Here is a 12,364-nt window from a genome sequence, read left to right as displayed (position 1 = left end):
GAAATTGGGTAATAAATTACTGTATAATTTTTTTCTTTTTTATTTTGAGCTGAAGCTACTTATCATTGTATCAAATGCAATTTTTAATTTTCAGCCGCAGAGTAAAGAATGTGGTGAGACACTTGGGGGTAGCAATTCTCACCATACCCTTAGATTAATTCCTTGTGGCCAGTAGCTTCCAAAATGGGGTAATTTTTTGGGGGTATTCTGCTGTTTTAGCACCTCTATTCCAGCCAAAGTTGTGCTCCAAAAGTCAAATAGTGCTTCTTCCATTCCAAGCCGTCCCATGTGTCCAAACAATAGCTTTTGGCCACTTTTGTGATAATTTGCTTTACAAATTTTGGGGTTCATTTTCTCCTATTACCGCTTGTGAAAATTTGGGGCTAATCAACAAATAGTCGCTATATCCTTTCATATGCTCTTTGAGGGGTGTGGTTTCCACAATAGGGTCACTTGTGGAGATTTCAGCACCTCTGCCTCTCTGCAAGTGCAAAATGGAGTCCACAATCTATTCCATACAAATTTGCTCACAAAAAATCAAACCGAGTTCTTTTCCTTCCATTCCATGCCGCATGGCCAAACAGTAGATTACAACCACATGTGAGGTAGCACTGTGTTTGGGAGAAATTGTGCAACAACTTTTTGGGTGCAACCTGGCTCTCGCTCCTGGCTTTCTATCCTGTGATATTCCCACTCTCATCATGGGGGACCTAAACATCTCCATTTATAATCCGCTCTTCCCATCTGCCTCTCATCTTCTCTCTCTATGCATGAAGCCGGGAATACACGCGACCTGATCTTCTGACTTTGCTCCGTGTATGATTTTACTAAAGCTTTCTAACAACTTTCTTTTCTTGATATATTTGCTGCTTCACTCAGGACACCCCTATGTAACACAATTGCAGAAATCTTTGCATCATCATTATACAACAACTTAACTGTGTTTTTTTTGCTATTTTTTTTTTTTTACTATTATTTACCTTTGTCATTGTAAAAACTCATACTGTAGCACATCATAATCACAGATGTTACCTCTAACAGCGACACTGTCAGCTGGAGTCAGTTTTCTGCAACGAATGGTCTGTTTTTTGGACCATTTTTAAGTAAAAAAAAAAAAAAACAAACAAAAAAAAATGTGTCGGTGCACAATTATTAAATGGGCTGTTGGTTACTACAATTTTCAATCCGCTTCTGTAGTAGAGTCACTTTAATGATACTAACAGAGGTGTATCTAGGCTTTCTGGCACCCGGGGCAAGAATTCGGTCCGGCGTTCCCCCCCATCAGCACACATGTGATTTTCACACTTGGTCATGTACCCATGAGCTGCTCTACCTATTGCTCTCAATGTTCAATGAAAAACTGAAAGAAGCAGGAAGAGAAGCTCGTTGTCAATGGACCATAAGTATGAATATCACATAGTGATTGAAGTGTCCATGTGATGACTACTGGAACCTGCCGAGCTGAATCCTGACATTGCAGCTTTTGGATTCTCACAAAGAACGCACTGCACACGTTTAGGATTCTCCCTTGCTGATGGACAGTCATGTCAGCACAAGCATGTGATTTATATACTTATGGCCACATTCTGACTAGACGTGCCTGGCCTCGCTCTGTTCATTTTCATTGAGAGAGGCCACACATGTCTAGTCAGCATGTGACTGCATGTATGTAAATCACCGGCATGAGAGAATCCTAACAGCGTTCAGTGAGCACTGTGCGAATTCAGAAGTCTGCAGTCACATAGAATGACAGCATACTCAGCAAAGACCTGGACAACCCTTTTAATGTTTCTAACATAAATAAAAAAAAATGAGAATTAGTATCACAAATATTATTTACATTCAGGTACCTTATAGAAGTCATTGTCTGAGTCGTTCTACTTCTTTTCTTCATCTTGTCCAGACCCCATGATGAGTTTCCTCATCCACATCTCATCTCTGCAGACTTCCATCTTCTCCGGTCTTCTGCACCAACTCTCCACACGATGCCCTTAAAGATAGAAGTGTCATTATAATGCTCCTAAATGAAAATATCTGCAGTACACTGAGCCCCTGAATAAATAATTGCCCCTCACTATATTGTCTGCACAAAATATGACCCTACACTGTCCATGTTATGGTACATGCTCGTTACACTGACCTCTCCTTTCCATACTGGCCCCCTCTACACACTGTCCTCTCACACTGTATCCTCCCTATAGGGCCCAGTCTCTCTACTGTACTCTGTCATCACACTTCCCCTCCTTGGTATACTGTCCCCTCCTGGCAGTACCCTTACACTGTCTCACCATGCTACGCCACCACTACTCAGTCTGTATTCTGTGCCCACTCACTTTTCTCCCCCGATACTGGTGCCTCCTACTATTCCCCTCCCTTCTCATACTGTCTCACATCCTCCTGTTCACCATACTGTCTCCTCGTATATTTATCCCGTACTTTCTATATTGTCTGCTCACACATACCCCTTACACATAACCCCACTGTGTCTGCACACATCCATCACCTTCACTCCCCGTACTCTGTCCACATACATTTTTCACATCACTACTCATACTGTGTCCACATACATTCCCCCGTTTGCTCCCCATACTGTCTGCACCCATCCCCACTCACCATACTGTGCCTGCACCCATCCCCTTATACTGTTTCCTCATACATGTCCTGCATCTCCCCCTTTGCTCATTTTATGTCCTCAAATCTCCACACACATTAAATCCCCCCATTCCCCACACAGCCCATCGTCACCCCCACATCACTCATTCTCCACACAGCCCCTCATTATCCCTAATTCCCCATAGAGCCACTCATCATCCCCCCAATCCCCACACAGCCGCTCATCATCACCCTAATCCCCACACAGCACCTCATCATCCCCCTAATCCCCACACAGCCACTCATCCCCCTAATCCCCACACAGCACCTCATCATCCCCCTAATCCCCACACAGCACCTCATCATCCTAATTCCCACACAGCACCTCAGCCCCCTAATCCCCATACAGCACCTCATCATCCCCCTTATCCCCTACTCAGCACCTCATCATCCCCCTAATCCCCACACAGCACCTCATGATCCCCCTAATCCTCCACAGGGCCTCATCATCCCCCTAATCCCCACACAGCAACTCATCATCCTCCTAATCCCCACACAGCACTTCTTCATCCTCCTCATAACCCCTTCTCCACACAGCTCTTCATCACCCAATTCTCCACACAGACCCTCATCATCCCCCTAATCCCCACACAGCACCTCATCATAATCTTCCCTAAGCAGCCCCACTCAAATAACAGCAACCCCTTTCCAAAATCCATCCTCAGAGTACTCACAAACTCTTGGGTCCTCATTCCCATTTGTACAAGGGGCCATGGTGCAGCCCCTCGGTCTTCTCCTCACACAGCACCAACCCCTCGGTCTTTTCCTCACACAGCTCCAGCCCCCTCAGTCTTCTCCTCACACAGCTCCATGATGTAGCCCCCTCATTTCCTGCTTCTCCAGCAGTCTCAGCATAGCTCAGCTTCCTGCTATTGGAGCTTCACTGGACTGAAGGAGGCCCCGCCCCTTCCGGTGACATCATCGCAAGCAAAAATTAACTACGTTCTGGGAGCTGACAGGGTGCAGCTTTCTGTGGGCAAAGAACGACCGACTCCCGGTCGGGGGGGGGGGCGGCAGGTGGCCCGACTGCGCTCCCCTGCTGGCTGCGCCCGGGGCAAATGTCCCGGATGCCCCCCTAGATACACCTCTGGATACTAATAATAATAATAAATTTTATTTTTATAGCGCCGACATATTCCGCAGCACTTTACATTTCAGAGGGGATTTGTACAGACAATAGACATTACAGCATAACAATAATCACATACAGTAGATTATAACAAATACCAAGAGGAAAGAGGGCCCTGCTCGCAAGCTTACAGTCTATGAGGAAAGAGGTAGACACGAAAGGTGGGTGGTAACAGTTGCCCTGATTGTATGGACCAGCCATAATGTTAGGTGTGTGACAGTACGGACACAGAGGGCTAATGGATGCATAAAGCATGTGGGAGAATGATGCGGGGAACCTGGTTATGGTAAAACTTTTGGCTCTGCCACACAGGGATAGATTAGGTTAATGTGTTGAGGCGGTAGGCCAGTCTGAATAAATGCGTTTTCAGGACACGCTTAAAATTGTGGGGATTGGGGACTAATCGTATTGACCTGGGAAGTGCATTCCAAAGAATTGGTGCGGCACGTGTAAAGTCTTGGAGACGGGAGTGGGAGGTTCTGACTATTGAGGATGCTAACCTCAGGTCATCAGCAGAACGGAGGGCGCGGGTAGGGTGGTATACTGAAACAAGGGAGGAGATGTAGGGTGGTGCTGAGCCATGGAGGGCTTTGTGAGTGAGGGTAACAAGTTTATACTGAATTCTGGAGTGGATAGGTAGCCAGTGTAATGACTGGCACAAGGTAGAGGCATCGGTGTAACGATTGGTGAGGAATATGATCCTGGCTGCAGCATTCAAGACAGATTGGAGAGGGGAGAGTTTGGTAAGAGGGAGACCGATTAGAAGAGAGTTACAATAGTCGAGACGAGAATGAATAAGAGAAACAGTAAAGTTTTTGCAGAGTCAAAGGTAAGAAAAGGTCGAATTCTAGAAATGTTTTTGAGGTGCAGATGACAAGAGCGAGCCAGTGATCGAATGTGGGGGGCAAAGGAAAGCTCGGAATCAAGTATGACCCCAAGACAGCGGGCCTGTTGCTGGGGAGTAATAGTGGAACCACACACAGAAATGGCAATGTCGGGTATAGGTACATTAGTAGAGGGAGGAAACACCAGGAGTTCAGTCTTTGACAGGTTCAGTTTCAGATATAGTGAGGACATGATATTAGACACAGCGTTTAGACAATCGCCGGTGTTTTCTAGAAAGGCTGGCGTGATGTCAGGAGAAGAAGCGTATAATTGGGTGTCATCAGCATAGAGATGGTACTGGAAACCAAATCTACTGATTGTTTGACCAATAGGGGCAGTGTACAAGGAGAAGAGGAGGGGGCCTAGAACCGATCCTTGGGGGACCCCAACAGTAAGGGGAAGATGAGAGGAGGAGGAACTGGCAAAAGATACAGTAAAGGAGAGGTCGGAGAGATATGAGAACCAGGAGAGAACGGTATCCTTGAGGCCAATGGAACGGAGCATAGTGAGGAGGAGCTGATGATCCACAGTGTCGAATGCTGCAGAGAGATCCAAGAGAATTAGCATGGAGTAGTGACCATTTGATTTAGCTGTTAGCAGATCATTAGAGACTTTAGTGAGGGCAGTTTCAGTGGAGTGTAAAGAGCGGAAATCGGATTGGAGAGGGTCGAGAAGAGCGTTTACTAAGGGTGTGTTTGTGTGGAAGAGACTGAATGGGCAGCAGAGAGGCTCACTGTTTGCTTTGAACAAAGATATACTGATAGGGAATTTAGATTTTGAGCCCCAGTGGAGACAGTGATGATAATATCTGTAAAACGCTATGCCAAGTCTAGCTTAAAAAAAATACTATGTTATTAATAACATAGCCTCAGGATTTTTGTATATCAGATGTGTTGGATTTTTTAGGGTTTTTGCGTGATTGCAGACAGTATCTTTTCTGTCCTGTCCTATCTAAACAGTTTGGGCCTCATCATTTGCTCAGTCTATTTCTGCCTTTATTTGTGTTTCATCTTGTCTCACCGACAATATATGTTTGGGGGCTGTCTATTCCTTTTGGGATCTGCTCCGGGGCAGTTTAGATTTCACCTTTCTGGCTTTAGGTTTAGTTAGTTCTCCAGCTGTGCCAAGGTGTCTAGGGCATTGTAGGAACGCTCCACGGCTACTGCTAGTAGTGTTGTTAGGATCAAGGGTCTGCAATCCACTGAGTTACCAACCTCTCTGGTTTCCTGGTGGCTTAGCCTGTTCCTGCCATCCTCCTCGGTGACCCATTCATAACAGGGATCCCCAGTATGGAAGTTAGGACCATTCCACTCAGCGCTCTGGTTCTGACTCCAGGGTGACGGGATGATGTTGGATAGTAGTGGTAGTTGTCCGGTGGCTCTGGTTGATGGGACGATGTGGGATATTTGGGGTAGTAGTCCAGTGGCTCTGGCTGATGGGATGATGTGGGATAGTATGGGTAGTAGTCCAGTAGCTCTGGCTGACGGGACGATGTGGGATATTATGGGTAGTAATCCGGTAGCTCTGGCTGATGGGATGATGTGGGATATTAGTGGTAGTAGTCCGGTGGCTCTGGTTGATGGGACGATGTGGGATATTATGGGTAGTAGTCTGGTAGCTCTGGCTGACGGGATGATGTGGGATATTATAGTGAATGTGGCTATACGGAATGGGGGGGCACTACACTCAGCTTTATATACATATAATTATTATAATTTGTTATAACTAACCGTAGTTAGTTACTATGCCCGGGCATCGCCGGGCTCTTCAGCTATATTCAGCTATATATTCACTCCAAATAAAGGCAGCATTCCATGGTAATTGTTTTCAAGTGGTAGTGAGTTTTATTCAGTCCACATATCAAGGCAACGTTTCGGTTCAACTGAGCCTCATGGCTTGAGAAAGGCTCAGTTGAGCCGAAACGTTGCCTTGATATGCGGGCTGAACAAAACGCACTACCACTTGAAAACAATTACCATGGAGTGCTGCCTTTATTTGGAGTGAATATTGAAATTGTGGCTGAAAACGGGACCTTCTGCCAGGGGCCAGGCACCCGAAGTTAAGTACTGTACTGTTTCCTTCTCTCTCTCTCTCTATATATATATATATATATATATATATATATATATATACACACACACACACATTATATATATATATATATATATATATATATATATATATATATATATATACACACAGCGCTGGCAAAAATTAAGAGACCACTGCACGCTTTTATAAAAATCAGCTTCCCTACACGTATGACAGCCATTCCATTCCAGTGTCCGTTGAATTCCAACCAGAGTACACCTCATTCTACTTAATGTGCTTCTGATTAGGTGATCACCTGAATCAAATTTTATTTAAACGAAGGAAAGTATAAAAAACCCTGCTGTGGTGTTCACAATCCCCATGCAATAGGACAAGCTGGATGGAAAAACAAGTGCTAGTAATATCCCAAAAGTAATACGAATGAAAAAATAACTTTTAACCATGCCAAAGGAGCTGAAAAGAAAAGTTTTAAGTGAGGAAAAGAAGGGCTCAATTCTGGTTTTACTAGCAGAGGGATACAGTGAGCGTCATGTTGCCTCCATCCTTAAAATTTCTAAGAAGGCAGTCCATTACAACAATGTCAAGCAGCAGACATTGGGGACAACAAAGCTACAGACCGGCAGAGGGAGAAAACGACTCTCCACTGACCGAGATGACCATGATCTTATTTGACTGTCACTCAGAAACCGCAGGATGATATCAAGTGACCTACAAAAGGAATGGCACCTGGGGTGAAATACATGGCAACAACAGTTCGTAACAGGCTCCTAGAGGCAGGGCTCAAGTCATGTAAAGCTAGAAAAAAAGCCTTTCATTAATGACAAGCAAAGGAGAGCCAGGCTGAAGTTTGCCAAAGACCATAAGGATTGGACCATAGAGGACTGGAGTAATGTAATCTTCTCTGATTAGTCTAATTTTAAGCTTTGCCCAACACCTGGTCGTCTAATGGTTAGATGGAGACCTGGAGAGGCGTACAAGCCACAGTGTCTTGCACCCACTGTGAAATATGGTGAAGGATCGGTGATGATCTGGGGATGCTTCAGCAACTCTGGAATTGGGCAGGTTAATCATTGGGAAGGACGTATGAATCAAGGTTATCCTGGAAAAACGGTTGATTCTTTCAGCTCAGGCAATGTTCCCCAACTATGAGGACTGGTTTCTCCAGCAGGATAATGCACCATGCCACACAGCTAGGTCAATCAATGTGTGGATAAAGGACTACCACATTAAATCTTTGTCATGGCCATCCCAATCTCCAGACCTGAGCCCCATTGAAAACCTCTGTAATGTAATCAAGAGGAAGATGGATAGTCACAAGCCATCAAATGAAGAACTGCTTAAATTATTGTACCAGGACTGGCATAAGGTCACCCAAAAGCAGTGGTAAAGACTGGTGGCAAGCATGCCAAGACGCATGAAAGTTGTGATTAAAAATCATGGTTATTCCACAAAATATTGATTTCTGAACTCTTCTTGAGATAAAACATTAGTATTGTTGTTTCTAAATGATTATGTACTTTTTTCTTTGCATTATTTGAGGTTCGAAAGCACTGCTTTTTTAAACATTTTTGATCATTTCTCCTTTTTAGAAAAAAAAAACAACAAAATTTATTGCTTGGGAATTTGAGACGTTGTCAGAAGTTTGTAGACTAAAAGAACAATTTACATTTTACTCAAAAATATACCTATAAAGAGAAAATCAGACAAACTGAACATTTGGAAATGGTCTTCTAATTTTTGCCAGAGCTGTATGTATATGTATATATATCTAACATATAATGCTCAAGTATGTGTATGTGTGTATGTCCGAGATAGGCATCCGCACCGCCGCAACTACAGCCACAAAATTTGGCACAGTCACACGTCTGGACCCCGAGAGTGTCGTAGGGTATGTTGTGAGGCGAAATTTTAACCCCGCGCGTTCCAATTCACCAAACAATTTTGCCCCAATCTACATACTGGGAAAAAAGTGTGTGTGTATCAAGCCCCACCCCTCATTATGATGTCACAATGGTTGCCATGGCGACGCTGATGTCATCATAGGTTGCAAGCCCCGCAGCTCATTATGATGTCATAATGGTTGACTATGGGATGGAGGATGTGTGATGGGTATATGGCCAGTGGACTATGGGATGGAGGATATGTATGACGGGTATATGGGCACGGGACTATGGGATGAAGGATGTGTGATGGCTATATGGGCACTGGACTATGGGATGGAGGATATGTATGACGGGTATATGGGCACGGGACTATGGGATGGCGGATATGTATGATGGGTATATGGGCATTGGACTATGAGATGAAGGATGTGTGATGGGTATATGGGCATGGGACTATGGGATGGAGGATATGTATGATGGGTACATGGGCACGGGACTGTGGGATGGCGGATATGTATGATGGGTACATGGGCACGGGACTGTGGGATGGCGGATATGTATGATGGGTACATGGGCACGGGACTGTGGGATGGCGGATATGTATGATGGGTATATGGGCACTCGACTATGGGATGGCGAATATGTATGATGGGTATATGGGCACGGGACTATGGGATGGAGGATGTGTGATGGGTATATGGGCACTCGACTATGGGATGGAGGATATGTATGATGGGTATATGGGCACGGGCCTATGGGATCGTGGATATGTATGATGGGTATATGGGCACGGGACTATGGGATAGAGGATAATTATAATTTGCTATAACTAACCACAGTTAGATACTATGCCCGGGCAGCGCCGGGCTCTTCATCTAGTATATATATATATATATATATATATATATATATATATATATATATATATATATATATATATATAGTACAGACCAAAAGTTTGGACACACCTCATTCAAAGAGTTTTCTTTATTTTCATGACTATGAATATTGTAGATTCACTCTGAAGGCATCAAAACTGTGAATTAACACACGTGGAATTATATAATTAACAAAAAAGTGTGAAACAACTGAAAATACAGTATGTCTTATATTCTAGGTTCTTCAATAGTAGCCACCTTTTGCTTTGATTACTGCTTTGCACACACACTCTTGACATTCTCTTGATGAGCTTCAAGAAGTAGTCACCGGAAATGGTTTTCACTTCACAGGTGTTCCCAGTCAGGTTTAATAAGTGGGATTTCTTGCCTTATAAATGGGGTTGGGACCATCATTTGTGTTGTGCAGACGTCTGGTGAATACACAGCTGATAGTCCTACTGAATAGACTGTTAGAATTTGTATTATGGCAAGAAAAAAGCAGCTAAGAAAAACGAGTGGCCATCATTACTTTAAGAAATGATGGTCAGTCAGTCTGAAAAATTGGGAAAACTTTGAAAGTGTCCCCAAGTGCAGTGGCAAAAACCATCAAGCACTACAAAGAAACTGGCTCACATGAGGACCGCCCCAGGAAAGGAAGACCAAGAGTCACCTCTGCTGCGGAGGATAAGTTCATCCTAGTCACCAGCCTCAGAAATCGCAGGTTAACAGCAGCTCAGATTAGAGACCAGGTCAATGCCACACAGAGTTCTAGCAGCAGACACATCTCTACAACAACTGTTAAGAGGAGACTTTGTGCAGCAGGCCTTCATGGTAAAGTAGCTGCTAGGAAACCACTGCTAAGGACAGGCAACAAGCAGAAGAGACTTGTTTGGGCTAAAGAACACAAGGAATGGACATTAGACCAGTGGAAATCTGTGCTTTGGTCTGATGAGTCCAAATTTGAGATCTTTGGTTCCAACCACCGTGTCTTTGTGCGACGCAGAAAAGGTGAATGGATGGACTCTACATGCCTGGTTCCCACCGTGAAGCATGGAGGAGGAGGTGTGATGGTGTGGGGGTGCTTTGCTGGTGACACTGTTGGGGATTATTAAAAATTGAAGGCATACTGAACCAGCATGGCTATCACAGCATCTTGCAGCGGCATGCTGTTCCATCCGGTTTGCGTTTAGTTGGACCATCATTTATTTTTCAACAGGACAATGACCCCAAACACACCTCCAGGCTGTGTAAGGGCTATTTGACCAAGAAGGAGAGAGATGGGGTGCTACGCCAGATGACCTGGCCTCCACAGTCACCGGACCTGAACCCATTCGAGATGGTTTGGGGTTAGCTGGACCGCAGAATGAAGGCAAAAGGGCCAACAAGTGCTAAGCATCTCTGGGAACTCCTTCAAGACTGTTGGAAGACCATTTCCGGTGACTACCTCTTGAAGCTCATCAAGAGAATGCCAAGAGTGTGCAAAGCAGTAATCGAAGGAAAAGGTGGCTACTTTGAAGAACCTAGAATATAAGACATATTTTCAGTTGTTTCACACTTTTTTGTTAATTATATAATTCAACATGTGTTCATTTATAGTTTTGATGCCTTCAGAGTGAATCTACAATTTTCATAGTCAGGAAAATAAAGAAAACTCTTTGAATGAGGTGTGTCCAAACTTTTGGTCTGTACTGTGTATATATATATATATATATATATATATATATATATATATATATATACAGTGGGGAAAAAAAGTATTTAGTCAGTCAGCAATAGTGCAAGTTCCACCACTTAAAAAGATGAGAGGCGTCTGTAATTTACATCATAGGTAGACCTCAACTATGGGAGACAAACTGAGAAAAAAAAATCCAGAAAATCACATTGTCTGTTTTTTTTTCATTTTATTTGCATATTATGGTGGAAAATAAGTATTTGGTCAGAAACAAAATTTCATCTCAATACTTTGTGATATATCCTTTGTTGGCAATGACAGAGGTCAAACGTTTTCTGTAAGTCTTCACAAGGTTGCCACACACTGTTGTTGGTATGTTGGCCCATTCCTCCATGCAGATCTCCTCTAGAGCAGTGATGTTTTTGGCTTTTCGCTTGGCAACACGGACTTTCAACTCCCTCCAAAGGTTTTCTATAGGGTTGAGATCTGGAGACTGGCTAGGCCACTCCAGGACCTTGAAATGCTTCTTACGAAGCCACTCCTTCGTTGCCCTGGCGGTGTGCTTTGGATCATTGTCATGTTGAAAGACCCAGCCACGTTTCATCTTCAATGCCCTTGCTGATGGAAGGAGGTTTGCACTCAAAATCTCACGATACATGGCCCCATTCATTCTTTCATGTACCTGGATCAGTCGTCCTGGCCCCTTTGCAGAGAAACAGCCCCAAAGCATGATGTTTCCACCACCATGCTTTACAGTAGGTATGGTGTTTGATGGATGCAACTCAGTATTCTTTTTCCTCCAAACACGACAAGTTGTGTTTCTACCAAACAGTTCCAGTTTGGTTTCATCAGACCATAGGACATTCTCCCAAAACTCCTCTGGATCATCCAAATGCTCTCTAGCAAACTTCAGACGGGCCCGGACATGTACAGGCTTAAGCAGTGGGACACGTCTGGCACTGCAGGATCTGAGTCCATGGTGGCGTAGTGTGTTACTTATGGTAGGCCTTGTTACATTGGTCCCAGCTCTCTGCAGTTCATTCACTAGGTCCCCCCGCGTGGTTCTGGGATTTTTGCTCACCGTTCTTGTGATCATTCTGACCCCACGGGGTGGGATTTTGCGTGGAGCACCAGATCGAGGGAGATTATCAGTGGTCTTGTATGTCTTCCATTTTCTAATTATTGCTCCCACAGTTGATTTCTTCACTCCAAG

The 12,364-nt window shown here is 44.2% G+C and overlaps 1 protein-coding gene across 12 annotated transcripts in view; it reads right to left on the bottom strand.

Annotated features, from left to right (window-relative positions):
- The window catches only part of CDIN1 (CDAN1 interacting nuclease 1), a 481,777-nt gene that overhangs the window by 157,626 nt on the left and 311,787 nt on the right, over positions 1–12,364 (bottom strand). Inside the window, exon 12 of one of the 12 annotated variants that reach the window (XR_012232652.1) lies at positions 1,851–1,990. The exons of the other annotated variants lie outside the window; for them this stretch is intronic. The gene's annotated coding sequence lies outside the window, so the exon portion shown is untranslated. The remainder of the gene's footprint in view (positions 1–1,850; positions 1,991–12,364) is intronic. 12 annotated transcript variants of the gene reach the window in all.

Source organism: Dendrobates tinctorius, unplaced genomic scaffold, assembly GCF_039654945.1.
Source record: "Dendrobates tinctorius isolate UK_male_01 unplaced genomic scaffold, ASM3965494v1 ptg000057l, whole genome shotgun sequence".
NCBI lineage: Eukaryota > Metazoa > Chordata > Amphibia > Anura > Dendrobatidae > Dendrobates > Dendrobates tinctorius.
The sequence above is the reverse complement of the archived record's forward strand: the minus strand, read 5'-3'. Positions and strand labels throughout refer to the sequence as shown.